Source organism: Hibiscus syriacus, unplaced genomic scaffold (genome assembly GCF_006381635.1).
Source record: "Hibiscus syriacus cultivar Baekdansim isolate YM2019G1 unplaced genomic scaffold, ASM638163v2 tig00110259_pilon, whole genome shotgun sequence".
In the NCBI taxonomy this organism is placed as follows: Eukaryota; Viridiplantae; Streptophyta; class Magnoliopsida; order Malvales; family Malvaceae; genus Hibiscus; species Hibiscus syriacus.
This window is the reverse complement of record NW_024062650.1, coordinates 31,270-51,843: the sequence shown is the minus strand read 5'-3', so window position 1 is coordinate 51,843 and position 20,574 is coordinate 31,270. Positions and strand designations below refer to the sequence as shown.

At 35.1% G+C, this 20,574-nt stretch overlaps 1 pseudogene; it reads right to left on the bottom strand.

The window, feature by feature from the left end:
* Positions 1–853: 853 nt before the first annotated feature.
* Positions 854–10,998, bottom strand: LOC120115227 (annotated as a pseudogene).
* Positions 10,999–20,574: the final 9,576 nt, after the last annotated feature.

Sequence of the window (20,574 nt, the reverse complement as noted above, 5' to 3'; positions counted from 1 at the left end):
ATGAAACATCCAAAACATGTAATAAAACATCTACCAGAGGCGAGAGAACTTCTCCAGGATAATTAATTGGATAAATCACAGATTATCTCTTTCTTTATTATCTAAATCACCGTAAAACATCAATACGAATTCTTTTAAATTTTAATTTAATTCTTTTCAAACTGCTCCAACATTTGTATTATTTAATGCTCTTTGAATTCTAATCAAATGTTATTATTGGATTTCTCAATCCTCTTTAACCATGTATCTGTTTTCTTCAAATAAAAATTTCCTTTGATAAAAAAAAGGTTAAGTTACCTTCGCGTGACGAATCGTCATAGTTGCTAGTAAAGAACTTTCGGCCAATAGAGTAGCACAGTTTTCGTGAGACCGACATAAGATTTTTATATTAGAGAGTACGAAATGGTTGTCCCTTGTTTTCATATGTAATGGGGTAAAGGGAAGTAAGATAGTAGACTGCCCCCAACACTAGGTTGAGAGCAGCTTCCGTATGAGACTTCCAAATTATGAAATACCCTCCATGAAACTCGATCCCACGACCTCAAAGTTAAGAACTTTGTCTTCTACTAACTGAGTTGGATGGTCATTTCTAGAGAGTACGAATTTGAACTTATAAAATGACGAAAATTGATTGTAATAAAAATCAATTTTATAAGTTCAAGTTAGAGAGTACGAACTTGAACTTATAAAATGACGAAAATTGATTGTTAATAAAAAATTTAAATATATGATAATTTTAAATTTTTAGGTGAGATGCAAGGTCTATAGTAGCCATGAAAAATACAACTACCTAAAAAATCCTTTTCCTGTTGGAACCTGTGATGGACGAGGAAAATGAAAAAAGGCAGTTGGGTCATCTCTACTCTCTCTACTAAAGCAAAATTATACTCATATTTACATCATCCTAATAATTTCACTTGTTCACTGTGACGGTCACCGAGGTGCAATAGAAGGAATAGCACCACTGACTAGATCACTTCCCGACACACTGGAAGACGAAACATATGCCTCCCTGTTGGTGCCACCATACGATGACGGCTCAGTCGTTGACTTACCTGAATATAAATGAATGGAGTCCGATGACGAAGAAATCAAATCGGATTGAGGCATCATTTTGAGTACGTACTCTAGCTGCCTCACCACATCCAACATGGATGGTCGCTTCTCCGGATTGTCGTCGCTGCAACTCAGGGCTAAACCAACAAATCTCTCCATGCATGCAGAAGGATACCAACCCATTCTACCGTCTATTATAGATAGCACCGTCCCTGATTCGTACGCTGTCTTCACCTGAGTTTTGTAAACACCAGCTTTAACATCCACAAAAACAATGGCTATTTACCAAATTTGTAAATCATGCACCAAAAATAGCGTTTGCAGCTAATGAAAGTACCTCGCGGACAATGTTCTTGCCATGCCATATTGGTTGCATACCAGTCAACAGCTCCAGGAAAACAACTCCAAGGCTGTATACATCACTTTTGTCAGTCAACTTATGGGTCAGAAAGTACTCTGGATCAAGGTAACCCTGTAACCAACAACAAACCACTCAACTAAACCTCGGTCATGCAGTATTAATGACCACAATATATTCAATGAGTCTTACTCTTACATGCTAAAAGATTACTGAACTCACCGGTGTTCCCTTCACAACGGTGGAAACGTGATTTGGCATTTCCCCTTCTCCTTCCAGGACTGGAGCTAGCCGTGAGAGGCCGAAATCAGAAACTTTTGCATTAAGGATGGAATCCAGAAGAATGTTGCTGGTTTTGATATCTCGGTGGAATACTGGAGGATTTGCTTCAGTGTGGAGGTAAAGAATTCCTTTGGCTGAACCCAGTGCAATCCGTAATCTCATCCCAAAATTCAGGTTCCTTTTAGCTTTAGCTGCATATCATGGTTTACATCAATTTTATGATAAAACGTTACAAGCAACGAGTATTTACCAACGACCACAATGTTACCAGCCTTGTGAGCTAGCTCAAACTAAGTAAAGCAACGAGTCCTGGAAATTTCGTACCAGAAAGCCAGTCTCTCAATGTGCCATTGGGCATGAACTCATACACCAACATCTGCAAATGCACCAATAACCAAAGTATATGAATTATATCTCTAACCGAGTCATCCCTTATACATAAAAACCGACGAATGCCCTCCATGGGCTTTTCAAAACCATTTCACAAGGACAGAACAAATGCTCATGCAGACCCCAGAAACACATAATTGATATAATCCAGGTGCTTATTGATTAGGACCAGAAGAACAGACCTGCTCCCCTTCTTCATCACAGTATCCAACCAGAGAAACCAGGTTCCGGTGATGCAACCTTGACAAAAGCTTTATCTCAGTCAAAAATTCTTTCTGTCCCTGCAACGATCCTTCTTCTGCACGTTTTATGGCAACAACTGTGCTGTCAGACAAACTGCCCTTGTACACTTTTCCGTATCCACCTTGTCCAACTTGAGTTGAAAAGTTGTCAGTAGCAACTACCATCTCTTTAAATGTAAAGTCCCTCAGTCCTTCAATTTTCATAGAAGCCTTTGTCGCTGTAAAGTGTAATAAGAAATTTACTATTTTTATGGTGATAATAGGAGGCTTTATATTCGGATATAAAGAATCTTACATAAGCGTTTTCTTGACATTGATAGGTGGTGTCTGGGATGTCTTCTTGTTATTAGAACTGTTATGATAACAGACATCACAACTGCAAAGGCAACACCGCCGACTACAACTGCTACCAATGTGCCTCTACTAATACCCTTATTTTCAGTGCCAAAGTCAACTACAGCAGTAACAGATCAAACAATGTCAGTAGTAAAACTCAGCTTCTCAATTACTAGTTCAACCATGTCACTGTTATAAGAAAGCATATTTTCCATCACGTATAAAGAGAATTGCAAAATGAAATACGTACTATGTGCATAAGGTCCTAGTAGAGTGAAGTGGAGCAACTCATATGGTCCAAAGAAGTCGTTACCAGGAAAATGCCACGATGCATATACATCTCTGATTCTTCGAACTTCACCATCATCAAAAGTTGAATGGTTGACATTAGGAAAAAGTTTCAAATACATCCTTAGACGTCTTCCTTCCCAAAAGTATGTATCAATTGACAGTTGATAGAGGCTGAAGTTCAAAGAACCAGTCAAGTACTTCTCAAAAGACTGGACAAATGGATGAAAATAAGAAAAACTGGGGCTTTTGAGACGATATCCGATTCTAAGAGGAGCAGCACAGGCACATGGAATGGGAGATGCTGGGACATATTCATAGGACATATCTGCAGGGCATGATTGCTTTGGGCATCCCACTTTCGAGTTATTTAAGCTTTGACGCATTTCTCTCTCTCCGTGTTCAGATCCACAGAACAAACTTATATTCAATAAGTTCGCATTTCGGCAGACAGGATTGCCTTCAAGCCTATATAAAACAGAGAAATTTTTAATGAGTTCAGAAATGAAACTGAAGACAAATGCGTGGAAAATGATCTGCCAATACTTTCATTAAAATGAAGGTAAGAAAAGAACGGAAATCATTTAGACATATAAGTGGGAAAAGAGAAGATATGCTACCAGCCTAAGATGAAATCCATTTAATCAATGAGAATGCATGGAAAACATATAAAAGATGTGCAGCAAGTGTTGTTAGTCAACTTTTCAAATCTTGAAGAATTTCTTAAGGTATAGTTTACTCAAATGTTCTCTTTACTAGTAAAACATAAACTGATAATACATCTGATAAATATCAAATTAAAGGTTAAACCATTATATGACCAAGGTATTGCCTGATACCAGCAAAATAACTAAGTTTACCTGAGGGTAACATTCACTGGAGGATTAAGATTTCCTTCAACCCTTGATAATGAATTGTTTCTGAGATCACTGCATTTTGAATGTGCAAGTAAATGAAAGCAATTACGCAATGAGCTTGCAACGAGCATGAATATATGAGTTCTCCACTTTCAGATCTTACAGCGTAAGTCTAGCGCTAGCATTGAACGACACATTCTGCCCTATGTTGGTAGGTACAGGACCGGTAAAGAAATTATTCTGAAGTGATCTGCAATAAACCAGCATTTGGATTCTAGACTCTGCAAATATATCCACATTAAATGCATCATTTCACAACATGAAGTAAAGAGCATTTTAATATGCATAAAGAATCTCACAGGTCTGAAGTGAAGGAAGGTCCAAGAAACTTTCAGGAATAGATCCGTTCAGTTGGTTATCTGAAAGATCTCTGCAATTAACAACGAGTGACTTATTATTAGGAATTTGTCTTCCTTGCATTTTGATAATCAATAGAAGGTGACAGTAAAAATTTGTCAAGATTAACTTATCATTCAGTTCAATGATACAAATAGGATGTCCATATTGAAGCAATTTTAACAAAACAATTGCAAATTAGCAATTTACTCACATGGTTGTCTATTATCAGAAAGCTTATTTGATGGTATGGATCCACTAAGAAAATTATGGCAGAGATCCCTGCGGCATGAATACAGAAACAAGATGAGAAGTCAAGTTAGGTTGCTGCAACAAGATGAAAATCATTGCATAAAACCATGACGGAAAAGTAAAGACCATATAATAATTTAAATGGTAACTCAGACATACAGGTAACTAAGGTTCGTTATCCTGCTAAGATCAGGAACTGCTCCCTGCAAGCTGCAATTTCTAAGACTTCTGAAAGTCACCACAAGAAATGATATAGAATCAGTACTCTCGAGTGACACAATGAACAGTTACCTTTGTGAGCATAAGCATTGATAGTATTTCACTAACTAAGAAAATGTTTTATTAGCACTCACAACTTCACTAGCATGGGAAAGTTCTCATAAGAAGCTGGAATATCGGATCCGTTGAAGTTGTTGTTATCAAGCTGACTGCAGAGATTAAGAAAACAAATGACACATGCATGCCTTATCAAAGTATGCTAATTAAGACTTTGGTGAATGATTAACATTTAGTATGATAAGGAAATAAACGTACAGTATGCGCAACTCGGGCAAGTTCGAGAAGTCTGGTGGAAGATATCCAGATAAGTTATTATTATCCAAGAGCCTGCAGAGAATTGAAATTCTTATCCCCGGTCACTCACCAAAATCACGTATATACACACAATGTACACCCTAACACACAACCATGCAAAAAACTTAGTAGAAAAAAGTATGTTTTTTATGATCTTACAAGTGAATCAAAGTGGATGTCCTAGACAGCTCGGGGGGAATTTGGCCACTGAGTGAGTTGTTGTTGAAGTGGCTGCACATTACAAACAAGTCGATAAATATGTCGAAAAGTGTTAATCTCCTTGTAAGTTGAAATAGCATTTAGCTTGTTTATTCACTTACAGATGTCTCGCACTGCTCAAGTTAGCATATGTTTTTGGTATTTGACCAGAAATATTGTTCTGGTCTATTTGAAATCTATTCATGTTTGAAAGATTGCCGAGTTCATCTGGCAAAGATCCTGATAAATTTGTTTCCATTCAAAAGTCTGCAAACATAATGGCACACAGGAAAGTTAACACTAAAAAAAGATATTTTAACAACTTTCAATGAATTTCTGATCCATCTTTGAAAAATAAATTCTTGCTGGCTCTAACTCACAGGAGTTCTAAGGTAGAGATATGCCCAATCTCCTTGGGTATACTTCCTGTCATTTCATTCCACATGAAATCTCTTGCAGAAATTAAAAGAGAGAGTGTTAGCACCGATGCAAATTTATCAGGAATGGTTAACATACACTTCCTTCCGCAACTCACAGTATTTTGAGATGAGAAAGTTGGCCGAGTTCAGGCGCTAAAGTTCCAGAGAGATTCATATTTTGAAGCTGACTGCGTCATTTCACACAGGAAAGTTAAAGATAATTGTTGATAAATCGGGCAAAGTAAACGAAAGAACACAAAAATTTTAACGAGGTTCGGCAATGTGCTTACGCCTCGGTGCCTAGGCGGCGCTAGAAAATTTTTATTCAATGATAATAGGTTTAGGTTATATCTCTATTTATAATAGAAAACCCTGCGTTCGCTTCGCTCACTCCGCTCCATCCTCTGTCCTCTTTACTGGTATATTTATGAGCTATACCTTACAAATCTCTACCTTGGCGAATATCCTGCCCCTTAGGAAACATTCAATGTGGGTTGGGTTACCTTACTTCTTTAACAACTTGAAACATTCAACAAGTCCAAGCAATGCTTGAACTTGTCTGTTGTAACTGGCTTGGTGAGCATATCAGCGGCATTCTCATAAGTGTATATCTTCTGAAACAAAATCTCTCCAGATGCAACCAACTCTCTGATCTTGTGAAAACGTACATCAATGTGCTTAGTTCTAACACGATATACCTGATTCTTAGCTAAGTGAATAGCACTTTGATTGTCGCAGAGCAGCTGAACTCCACCTTGCTGAACACCCAACTCCTTCACCCAACTCCTTCACTAAACCAGTGAGCCATAAAGCTTCTTTTGCAGCTTCAGCCGCTGCCATGTACTCAGCTTCAGTTGTAGATAGTGCCACAACAGATTGAACAGTAGACTTCCAACAAATAAGTCCTCTACCAAGAGTAAAAACATACCCTGTCGTAGATCTTCTATTATCTAAGTCACCTGCATAGTCTGAATCCACATATCCTACAACCAAAAGATTATCTCATTGACTACCAAAAACAATTCCATGTCCCACAGTACCCTTTAAGTATCGAAAGATCCACTTGACTGCTTCCCAATGTTGCTTACCAGGTTTAGACATGTACTTACAAACTTGACTAACAACATGAGCTAAATCAGGACGAGTACATACCATTACATACATCAAGCAGCCAACAGCATTAGAATACGGAACCTTTGCCATATCTTCAGCTTCTTTATCTGTCTTAGGTCACTGTTCTGATAAAAGCTTAAAGTGGTTCGCCAATGGAGTAATAGAAAAATAAAAGAACCATCATCAAGGCTCTTAACATAGACACAACAATCATACTCACATCGGTTGTAGCCAATCTTGATCATATAGGAGTCAAACCGTTTATACCACTGTCTCGGAGACTGTTTCAACCCGTACAAAGATTTCTTCAATCTGCAAACTAAATGCTCGTTTCCAGGTTGAGTGAAACCTTCAGGTTGCCGCATGTAGATCTGCTCCTCTAAATCACCATGCAAAAAAATAGTTTTAACATCCATCTGCTCTAAATGCAAATCCCAACTGGCCACCAATGCAAGTACTGCTCGGATTGAAGTGTACCTGACCACAGGAGAAAAGATTTCATCATAATCAACTCCTTTCTGCTGTGAAAAACCCTTTGCCACCAAACGAGCCTTGAACTTCTCCCCCTCTTTTTCTGTTACTGTTGGTTTCTTCTTATACACCCATTTGCAACCAATCGGCTTTTTACCCTCAGGAAGGGGAACCAACTCCCATGTACGATTGTGATTCAAAGACTCCATCTCCTCAACCATGGCTGCCATCCACTTGTCGTTTTCCTGACTAGTAACAACATCATGAAAAGTAATCAGATCATCACTGCTAACAATAAGTGCAAAAGAGACCAAGTCTTCAAAACCCAATCTACTCGGAGGCTTTATATTCGTCCGTCTCACCCTGTCTCTGGCGAGACTATAATCCTGCAAATCATCCGTAGTGGAACCACCAGAAGTCAGTTGAGACGTTTCTGGTTTCTCAACTGGAAACTGCTCGAAATTCACCACTGTCGTGTCTTTCTTCTATTGCAACATGGATTGTTCATCAAAAACAACATCTCCACAATTTTCTTCGCAACTGGATCCCAGAACTTGAATCCTTTGACACCTTTCTTGTAACCCAGAAAAATGTACTCCTTCGATTTTGCATCAAGTTTGGATCTCTCATCAGCAGGTACATGCACATAAGCAGGACAACCAAAAATCCGTAAGTTATCAAAACTAACATCATGACCAGTCCATACCTCTTCTGCAACTTTCTCAGCCAATGATGCCCTTGGCGATCTGTTGATAAGATAACACGCCATGTTAACAGCCTCGGCCCAGAAGTGTTTGGGAAGCCCCGCATTCAACCGCAAACATCTGGCTCTTTCATTCAACGACCTGTTCATCCGTTCCGCAACACCATTCTGTTGTGGTGTCTTGCGCACTGTAAAATGTCTCTTAATCCCGTGCTCCTTACAGAAGTGTAAGAACTGTGAATCTGTGTACTCCGTACCATTGTCAGACCGCAAACACTTGATTTTTCGTCCTGTTTGGTTTTCTACCTCACCTTTCCACAGCTTGAACTTCTCAAAAACTTCAGATTTCTGTTTCAGAAAATACACCCAAACTTTCCGTGAAAAATCATCAATAAAAGTAACATAATACCTAGATCCACCCAAAGACGATGTCGTGGAAAGCCCCCATACATCAGAATGCACATAATCAAGAATCCCTTGAGTTGTGTGCTTCGCAGTCTTGAAACGGACTTTAGTCTGTTTACCAAGAACACAATACTTGCAAAAATCGAGCTTACAGCTTTTGACACCATGCAACAGATTTCTTTTGTGTAATTCTGTCATACCACGTTCACTAAGATGAGCAAGACGCATATGCCACAGTTTTGTAGTATCATCACAGGACTCAACAGAATGAACTCCACCTGCAACGGTACTCCCTAACAATATATAAATATTTCCTGAAGTCATCTTTCCTTTCATCACAGTCAAAGCACCTTTAACAATTCGAATGGTTTCCCTATTCTCATCAGCCTTAGGGATAAAACCATTCTTGTGCAAAGTGCCCAAAGAAATCAAATTCTTCTTCAAATCTGGGATATGTCGAACACCACTCAACGTCCGAACAGAGCCATCATACATATTAATTCTGACATCACCAATACCAACAATATTGCAACATCGATCATCACCCAAATAAACAGAACCAGAATTAACCGACCTGTATGTCGAAAACCATTCCCTATTTGGCGTGATGTGATAAGAACATCCAGAATCAAAAATCCACGCATCCATCAATTGAGTCGTTGAAATAGAAAGCATATCACCCTCACTGCAATCAGAATTGTCATCCTCGACCACGTTCACAGACTTGGATGAAACATCACGCTTCTCATCAGTCTGCTTTTTCAACTTCGGACAGTCTCGCTTCATATGTCCCGCCTCCTTGCACTTGTAACAGTGAATTGTCTTCTTATCCCTAGATTTGGATCTGGAATTCCGCTTGCCAGACCCTGCCTTCTCTGGCTTCCGTCTACGATCTCGATTACCCTTGACATATAAGCTATCGGCTTGAGAGTTTTTCCCTGCATTCTGCTTCCGCTGGTTGTGAGCCAACAAGGCTGTAGTAATCTCCTCAACGTTGATAGTCTCTTTCCCATATGTAAGAGTAGTCACCATATGTTCGTAAGAGGGAGGCAACGAACACAACAAAATCATCGCTCTGTCTTCATCCTCAATTTTTACATCAAGCCGAGCCAAATCAGAAACGATTTGATTGAAGACATTCACGTGTTGCGCCAAATCATGATCGTCCTGCATCTTCAGCCCATACAGCCGCTGCTTTAGATACAGTTTTGTCGTTAAGGATTTGGACATAAACTGACTTTCCAACTTCCTCCAAATTTCGTCTGGAGACGATAGATGCATGACGTGATACATAACCTCGTCCGCCAAGCATAATCGTATGGTTCCTGCCGCTCGTTGTTGCAATTCTTCCCAATCTTCCTCCTCCATCGACGCCGGCTTTGTAGGTCGCAAAGCCTTCAGGATCCCCTACTGCGCCAACAGATCCTTCACCCTCGTTTTTCATAATCCGAAGTTACCCAGACCATCGAATTTCGCAACTTCGAATTTTGCTCTTGACATCTGATACCAATTGTTGATAAATAGGGCAAAGTAAACGAAAGAACACAAGAATTTTAACGAGGTTCGGCAATGTGCTTACGTCCTCGGTGCCTAGACGGCGCTAGAAAATTTTTATTCAATGTGCTTACCCCTGTCCTCTTTACCGGTATATTTATGAGCCATACCTTACAATAACCTTGTCTACATGACCACAACTTTGTTTTATAATGAAAAAAAATGAGTAAAAGAAGATATGGATAATGAAACGCACAGTTCCTCAACATGCAAGTATCCATCATTTCCAGGATGATCAGAACATTCGATTCCAGTCCAGTTGGATGTGCAGGGATCTCCTTTGTTCCAATTTCTGAGATGGTTCAAGGGATCCAACAATTGCTTCTTCACCGCAAGCAATGCATTAACTGCGTTTCGGAAATTGAACATTTATATGCTGACTTGAAACTTGAAAGAATGCTAAGTAGTGGGATAATACAAGTAACAAATATATTCCTCTCTGCATCTGTGGCTTCGAGTTTAACACTAGTCAAATCAAAAGCAAATACAATGCACTCCCTCTATCTCATTTTTTTTTCTTCCATTCATTCTTCTTTCTAGAAACATATTTTCATGATTGACATATAGAAAATGGGAGTATTTTGAGACCAGAACATGCTTAGATGTAGAATCAATAGAAAGACAAATATAAATTTACCTTAAACAATAGTATTGTCCTGAATTCTGGTGTAGCATACATAATCAGATAGAAGAGAAATAAGCTCGATCGATGCCAAGTAGTAACAAGGGTGAAAATACCATTATTGTTATCTCGATCTCGATGAACATATGTAGTATCATAACTAATCAAGATGAGCTAGCTTGAAATATTGTTGACATATACATAATTCATGGTGTGAAAAACTAGTAATCGAAAAAGATTTGTTGAAGTTATAGGAAGAGAATGAAAAGTAACTCTAACCTTCAGAAGGATCCGTATTAGCAGAGGCGGCAGCAGCAAGCACCAGGAGGAGACAACAACAACACAGCCAAAGGGACAGTAGGCATCCCTCTACTCGCATCATCGTAATCATCATCTTTGTAACCTTTTGCCAGCTTCAACTTCAAAAACTCAAACTTACGTTTGCAGTAACAAAAACTAGGGGAAGTGGCGTTGAGCTTGAAGAAGAGCAGCTGAAGCCTGAAGCCCAGGCAGTTTGCATAAAAACACCAAATGAAATAATGAATGGTGATGGAGGCTGTTGACTTTTCCTCACAGACCCCATTGTCGTCATACTTGGTTCGTCCTATTTTCAGCAGTGAAATCATCAACACCCGAAGCTATTTAAGTTTTGATAATTATATTATTTGAACATTGCTTTCCTGACCTCTTAACTACTCAATCGCCCTTTACGTGCATTTACTTTGACAAAAAAAAAATCAAAGAAAAATGGAGTTTAGTCTGTACACGTGCTCGGAGTCTGTCATCGCTTTGTATCCAATAAATGCTTTGAATTGAAGCGTGTAACTTCATTAATTGACTTGAGGTTACCGATGCGGATAGAGATGTAAAAAGCTGATTTGATCACTAAAATTAATATAAATTGATTCGAGTTAAAATTATTTATGACCTTAACGGTGGTGATTCAAAATTAAAAGTCTAAATTGGTATTTACGTGAACTCGAGTTGGACATGAATCTGGACTTGAGATTAATCTAGTGAATAACTGGTATTACCCGACCTGTTATCAAAATGACATGTTATGAACCTGACATGTAATTAACTTAACTTGTAAATAACTTATTATTGAACCGATCTAATATTTATCGGACTTAATATTTATCTGACTTATAAATTATAATTGATGAAATTGTGAGATTTTGAATTTATAATCAACTGTAATAATTAATATGATTATATTTTTGAAAGATAAAATAAATTGTTAGTTATAATATTTAAATTAATATATTTACTTTCTATATTAATTATAATTCTTATATTGTAAATCTTAATAATAATAATAAATTATTTCATTTTTCATTAAATAATATATTTATTTAACATAATTTTATTAGATTATTTAAAATTAATTTAAATATTTATAAATTTAATTTATTTTTTATATAATAATTAATTAATAATTTAACTTAAAATTTTAAAATATATATAAAAGATATATATTTATTTGAGATTGAAAGGTTAAAATTTTAAAAGAAATATTGTTTTTTTAGGGAAAAAATAATTTTTGGAGGAAAAATTGATTAAAAGAAATATTTTTTTATCGAAAATTGATTTTTTTTTGGTAATTTAGTAGTGGTAATTGGTGAGATTGGGTTTTGTGTCCAATAAAATGTTTTGGGTTAATTAGACCCGCTCTCCTTCAAAAATTAATGATTTTCTATTTTGTTATTTATTTTTTATTTCTTTCACTTCAATCATGGTTTAATTGTAAATCTCTTATTGAATTTTCAATTCAATGCAATTTAGTCATATATATATATATTCTAATTCTAGTCATTAAATGTGAATGTTAATTTTATAATCTTTTATTTTAGTCACTTATGTTTAATGATATATAAACTTTTGTGTGTTTATATATACTTATATATATATTTATTTTTTATATGTTTATATATTATATACTTTATACATACATATATACATATGTGTATATATATATATAGTTTATATATTTATATTATATAGTTTATATACTTATACTTTATATATGTTTATATATATATATATATATATATATATATATATATATATATATATATATATATATATATATATTGTAACACCCTTAGACTGATATGGGTGACTCGATTCGAGGTATCACATTATGATCACCGGAGCGACCCCTTTGTAAAAATCCAGGAAAATTTAAAATTTTTGTTAAAACATGTAAAATCATAAAACAATTTATAAATAAAATTCAAGTTCAGAAAAGCATTCATATATTACAAATAGAATTAAAATCATACAAGTTCCAGACTCATTATAAAAATAAAAAATGATCTACATGCCCTTCATTACGCTCGTATCGTACTCTGCAAGCCAAGCTGAATGAACTCCACTCCCATTACTGAAGTGATAGTTGCACTGGATCGATTCTTTTAACCTGAAATGGTGAGTAAAAGAGTGAGCTTTGGGAGCTTAGTAATACAGAACTACTAGGTGATGCTGAAAGACATGCAAATAAATGATAAGCACTAAAATTTTCTCATTGATTCAAGCATCTACAGGTTTTCATGATGAGCTGAGGTTCTATTGATATTTCTTCAGGTAACAGACAAATAGCTTATAGCGCAGAAGAAACATTCAAAAGACTAGGTTCAAAGATTGAAACAGACGTCTAGTGTGTTCATTCAAAACGAGAATAAAATGTAATCATAATTTAAAAATAGTAATAGTTATTTCAGTAAAACATGTTTTAAAATCATTGTAGTACCCTCCATCCGAATACTCCATGTGAAATTCCCCAGGACGTCATCCATAAGGACTTACCCTAGACCTCTAGGATTCAGTAGTCCAATATGAATGATTAGAACATAAACGATTTACCAGCTAGTTGAACCTCAAAGACTCCAAAATCTTGCCTAATCAATACCCCAATAAAAAGTTTCAAATGAAACCAGTAATAACATAAAATAGAAATCAGAAGTTGGGTTTTTATTTAAAATAAAGAGTTTCCCTCCAACCGTACACCAAATGCAGTACCCCAAAACAGACAGCCATAAGGACTTACCCTAGACCTCTAAGATCTAATAGTCAAATATGAATGATCAGAACAGAAAGGATTTACCAGCTAGCTGAACCTCAGAGTCTCCAGACACTTACCCAGACAATACTCTAATAAGATAGATCAGATAGCAGACAATAATATCATAAATTAGGAGATAATTGTACCTTGTGTCAGAAATCAAAAACCATAAATCAGACACTATACTTTATATAAATCAAAGAAAACATTTTTTGTCAATAGGGAACACACTAGAGGTTTCATATATTTTTCAAAGGCACTTGGAAATTATCAAGAATAGAAAGCATGAACTTACCCAAAATTGATCGAATTTCAGGATCTAGGTCCCTATTAAAAGGGTTTAATTGTTATCAGATCTAAACAGACATTCAGAGATTGATGCTTTAGGACCATTTAGGATTTTAGTTGTATCATAAAGGTATTTAGGAACCTTTACATCATAATAAATTAAGATTTCAGATATGACCAGGGAGATTCCATTATTTAGGCCATCAGGAGTATTTCAGACACTTTGATTTCTAGTGGATTCTTAGCAACTTAATCCAATAAGGGTGAAACGATGATTTATGGTATTCAAGATTCATGTCGATTTATTAGGATATCAGGTCAACTTGAGCTGAACAAATTCCAGCACTGCAATACTTGTCAACCACTCGAATCAATACACTTCAAGAATATGCACACTTTAATACTAACACCACTAGTTGAACTGATCATCTTCAGAACTATCGTTGAACAGATCTTAAGGAACTGTACGTATTTTGATGGTTTTATTTATGTATTGCAACAGTTTCCAAGATGACCGGCGTACTTGGGTCATCTTCATAACCTTTAGGGGGTGTTTGGATGGGGGAATGTGGGATTCCCATGGGAATGGAATCCACATTCCCCCGTTTGGTTAGCCCGGGAATCCTATTCCCGGTAATGTAAGATTACCAATAGTGGATTTTTTGGGGTATATTACCGGGAATGTCATTACCTCCCTTTCCTTAGGTATTGTTGGATTACCGGCGTTTTGGACTAAAATGCCCTTAAATTTTTATTTTTTTTCAAAAATATATTTATTCTGTAATCGAATAATAAAAATTTTACGAAGGTTAAATTACAAATTTATCCTTAAATTTATTTTAGATTTACAAAAAAAAAATCTATAATTAAAATTTTATATGAAGTTCAAGGGTTAAAATAAAATTTTACCCTTTCATTAAACTTTTTTTTATTTTTAATTTTGTAAAAAATATATAAATATTATGAATTTAATTTTTTTAAAGAAAATATATAAATATTTTCCAACTTGTAATATTACACAAATATATATAATTAAGACAATTTGGTCAAATATACATTCCAATAATCTTTTATTCCTTTAACCAAACACGGTAATCTTACATTCCTGCTAAGCCAACCAAACACAAAATACAACATTCTCAGTAATGCTATTCCTTGGTAATCTTACATTCCCACTGGTAATCTTATATTCCGTGAACCAAACGCACCCTTAAGGGTTGTTAAAATATTTAATGTTTCACTTCACTTTCTAAACTTGTCTACAAACATTTCTTTAAACTATAAAATTAGGGTATTTGGGTTATTTTAGTACTCAGGATTATTCTAGTCATTCTCTTTCAATTCAATCTTATCATATAATTCAGCTATTTCAAACCATTCAGACGTAACTGATACATTGGTTGGTTTAGTCTTCAGACGTTTGCTTAGGAACATAACTCTAAGTATGCTTTCCAGGTTTATTTTCCACTTTGGGCACAATTATCATATTTTTATATAATAAGGGTGTTTTCGTAATTTTACCTAGCATGAGTATTTTCATAATTTCTTTTTCAAGTATTTCTGGCATTTAACCTTTTTATAGAAGTAATTAGAATTTATGGATTATTAGGTTACTTGAATTACAAATTAACCAATGAACTTGAAACTATTTCTCGTTAATCTTCTAGTTCCTTACACGAGTCCATCGAGTCTTATTCAATTTACCACCTTTATACTGTATTCAGTATTAGTTTCAGAAATCCTCAATAAGTATGAAACAGATCATTTTCATTCATGGAATTATCAATTATCAATGAGTACGATAAAGCATTCAAAAGGTAGTAAAGTATTACCTCAATTTCTGAGCCACACCAATCTACCAATTAAATTCTATTTGGTCTTCCTTGAACTTAAATTTAACGTCCTAAAAAGTCTCGGATACATAGGAAAATATATTAAGTCAGAAATGAAACTTAATCGGGAAAACTATTCGGATCGAAAATTAAAATGCTGAAAAACAACTTACCTGGTTTGAAATTGGCAAAACAGACTTCGAATTCAGACTCAGGACATCGAAAAACATAAAATATTCCTTTTTAAAAAGTTGACTTTTTGGTCAAAGTCAACACGATCAAAGTCAAAGTTAATGGGTCTGGTCAACGGGTTAACGGATTGACTCAGTCTGATTTGACTAAATCAACTCGGTTCAAATTGACTCAGCTTCTAGAGGAATCAATCAACTCAACTAGAAACGAAGCCCACGCGCACTGGTGGCACATGTAACAGGCGACGGAGACGGGGACGACAACTATTGAACCAGAAAACAACCAAACACCAAGATCAACTCGCATACTCTCAAACAAGTAACCAATCATCGATAAGAAATAAAATAAAATAATTGGATGTTTACCCTTAACGGCTAACGACAGAGACAAAAACGGTGAGGGGCAATCCCGACTAGGATTTGGTCAGAACGGGATCAAGAGTCCAGAGCTAGGGACGGTGAGACTAACGAAGTTTGGGATCAGCGTGAAACCGACAGAACCCGAAAGAAAGGTTTAGTTTTCCCGATGAACGTTCAACGTGATCTCTACAACAAACGGTGGTGAGTCTCGACGGACAACCACTAAGGATTCGATCGCAAGGTACTGGTAAGCACGCTGATGCAAGTGGTGCATGACACCGCGAGATGATGGCTGAGATTGGAGGCAAATTTCCCAAACGGTCTCCTACGATTTTACGTTTGATGGTAAGTTATTTGGGGTAGTCGTTGGTCGGAGTTTGCTCGCGATGTGACACCGATACGGTTAGTAACGACGGTGAACGCCACAACTAACCAACGATGACTGAACAGAGATGGACGATGGCTTGGAGTAATCTAGAAGTTTTGTGTGATTTTCCCAATTGGGAATTGATTTTTGGTGAGGGTTATAAAATCCCACTAAAAAACTTAACATAAGTTTCTTCCATTTCAAATCAACTATAGTTGCTTAGCCTAAATGGCTAAGGCTTGGCCCCTCTCTCTTCAATAGTACATGAGTTCAAACCTGTCCAAGCTCAATTTTTTTAGAATATAACTTTATCCCGAATTCAAACTAATCCTTAATCTCCAAAAATCCTCTTTTTTTTAAGAATTCCAAACTTTAATACTTAATAATTAAAACACCAAAACTTCTTAAATAATTCTAGCCCAAAACTAGAGTGTGACGTATATGTTATATATATATATATTAAACTTATATTCATACTTATGTGTGTATATATTATAGTTTATATATATATTTCTTTTAATTTGATCATTGAATTTTGTTTAATTTATTTAAATTATAGTTTCTAATTTCATGTTTCCTTACAATTATATTATAAAATTCAAAATCTTATAAACTTTTGTTCCTTAACTTTTGAAATGGAAACAATTCAGTCTACTTTTATATTAATTTCATATTTATTCAATTTAGTGCTTAAAATTGTATTTATATATGAAATTGGCCTATACTTATTTATATTTTTATAATTTACTTCAAACACAATAAATCAAATAATAAACTTCATTTCAAACTCTATAAATTATATCATAATCTCCAAACCCATTAAACTTTTTTCACCATCTTTTTAATGGGATTCAATTTTGTCCATTTTTATATAAATTTCAACTTAACATTTTATAATTATTTCGATTTAATTCCTCATCCTCGCGTGTTGTTTACTCTATTTAAATTATTTTTTGTATTTTATTAAAATTGACCCATAATTATTTATAATTTTTGTAATTTACTCTAAATCGTATACAATTACAAATTATAATTTGTCGTTCATGAAAGACAAAAAAATTAACCAAAAAATGACCCTACCTGAACTCAATCCGTACACGGTACAATCCGACCGAAATTTTGTCTGTCAATAATATGACTCGATCTGACTGAAGTCCATCTGAACTTGAATTAACATGGTATTTAACTCCTTCGGACTTGAACCGTTTTGAACTAAAATGACTTTGATCCGAACTGAAATTAACTCGATCCAAAACTAAAATGAATATGATGTCAAATCAACCTAAAAATGACCCGAATTGATTTGACATAGACCCAACCTGATCCAAGTTGAACTATCAAATTGACCTGACGTGACCTATATCCGATTTGACCTGACCTGATAGGATCCTACTGAAACCTAAACGATTACTTGATTTCACATACCATTACCAACATGGAAATATGGACAGTGTGGGATTGGATGGTTATTTGAGATTTTTTTAGGGTAAAGTTTATCATTGACCATCTAATTATTTTGCCCTTTTACTTTCACTATCGATTTTTAAATTTTGTTAATCAAACCACATAACTGTTTAATTGTAGTCAATCAAATCACTAGCCACTAATAGTTGACAGAAATGCTAAAGTGGTAATTAAATATTTTGGTATAATTACACATCTAGTCCATGTTGTTTACATATTTTTTTCAATTTGGTATTATTTTTAATAAATTAAAATGAATTAAATCATCCAATCAAATGATGCCATGTGTCATGTTTTAATTTATTTTAATTTGATATATTTGTTTTCCACCAAGCAAAATAAGGTTAGAGGGACCATTCAATTGGATGATTTAATTTATTAAAAATAAGAGTAAATTGAAATAATATGTAACCAACATGGACCAGATGTGTAATTATATACAAATATTTAACTACCACATTAGCATTTCCGTCAACTGTTAATGTCTAGTGATATAATTTTGAAAGATCTGTGGTGAAAGTAAAAGTACTAAATAGTTAGGTAGTCAATGATATAATTTACCCATTTTTTAATTTAAGCTCAAGGTCCTCATCGGGTACCTAAGGATATGTTTGGTATTTTTAGTTTAAGAAGAGAGTGATCGTTTTCACTTCTAATACAACTTTTAATTTTATTTTTTTACATTTTTATTCAATTTTAATCCCTAATCGTTTAAAATTTGACATAGATGTTGGTGTGGGACCTTTTTTCATTTTTTAATTTTCCAATATTTTTGTGTGGATATGTTCTCAGTTCCCATCAATTTTTTATATTATATTTTTTATAACTTACATCCAATTAAATCTTTATCATCAAAGAAAATAATCAATCAAATACTTAACATCAAACAAAATAGTTAATTAAATCCTTCACATAGTAGATAAATGTCACTATTACAATGGTTGTCAACGGCGTCACTAAATAATTATAATCGACATTAATTAAATAATTTAATTAAAAAATTTAATTAATAAAAACTCAATTAATTATTTTCCATTATAATTTCTTATTTATTTGTAACTCCCTAGACCCAGCCTGGACGTCACGGTCGAATCTCAGAGACCACGACATCGTTAGATTGAACAGAAATCAAGAACTCATGTCTTGCCATGCATCGTCGTTAAATCGTCAAAAGAATTCAAGGGTTCTTAGTACTTAAAAATATACCACGAGTTCTGAATTCGAAAACAATAAGAAAATCATTATCCCAAGTTCCATAAAAAGGAAATACACAATATATATATATATAATCAACAGAAAATAACTAATAAAAAGTCCAAAAATAAAACGGCTATACGATGTTTGGAAGAGAATGAAAATAAACGATCCTCCTAGTAACGATCGTGAATCTTAAAAGTTCGAGTAATTTGAAAATACATAAACTAGAAAATGAGCTACAAAATCTAGTGTGCCCTCTAAAATAAAGTAGATATCCAAGCATATGCAAAACAATGCAATTAAAGTATAACATTAAATCCAAATTTAATGAATAGAAAACAGCACCAATGGCACCCAACTTTACCTTTCGCCACAGATAAACAGAACGGGGATATAATCCCATGCAGATGTCAGAACGGGGAACTAATCTCATACAGATGTCAGAATGGGGAACTAATCCCATACAGATGTCAGAATGGGAAATTAATCCCATGCAGATGTCAAAACAGGAAATTAATCCCATGCAGATGTCAAAACGGGGAATTAGTCCCATGGAGATCGGAAATACATCAGTAAGCAAATAAAAAGTGGTGCAACATTATTTGAAAATATGAATGATACTGGTAAGTACAACCAAATTACAAACATACATTAAGCATAAATATTAACATAATAATCTTACATATTCGAGTATCAATTATGTAAAGAAGACGCACCTAAAGAAGATAACTGATATTAGTTCAGCCTTACGCTTCCCATAGACAGTAGTACTAGGTTCTGCGGATTGAGAACATGTATCTTGGGACAAGTAATCGAAATTGAACTGAGGAGGGTGATAACTCCGTAAAAAGGTCACATTTTGGGACCTTTTCACTTAAGTTATTGAATGTCTAAGAGCTCATTTAGGACCATATAGATGCATTTAGGAGCATATAGTTGCATGTGGTGGAATTCTGTTTGCCGCGGCATTTTATTTTGTAATCAGTGCTGCTTTATGGGGAAGGTGTTTGTTTGGTGATGTGTAGGATTTGAGAACAAGGAAAAGCAAAAAGGAAATGTCGTGACATAAGGAGACTGCTGAGCAGAATGAAAATGCCGACTTCGTTGTCATTTCGAGAGCGAACAAAATGAAAGAATATATTTTTGGAGCCAGTTGTCCCTATTTTGACGTGATCTCTGACCATGAGCAAGAAATCCGCCTGGAGGGGATCAGTGCTGCTACAGTCGATCTTACTGAATCAAGACGCCCTGCTTCTGATCCTGTCTGTCTTTTGCCTTCTACAGCAAGATCCTGTT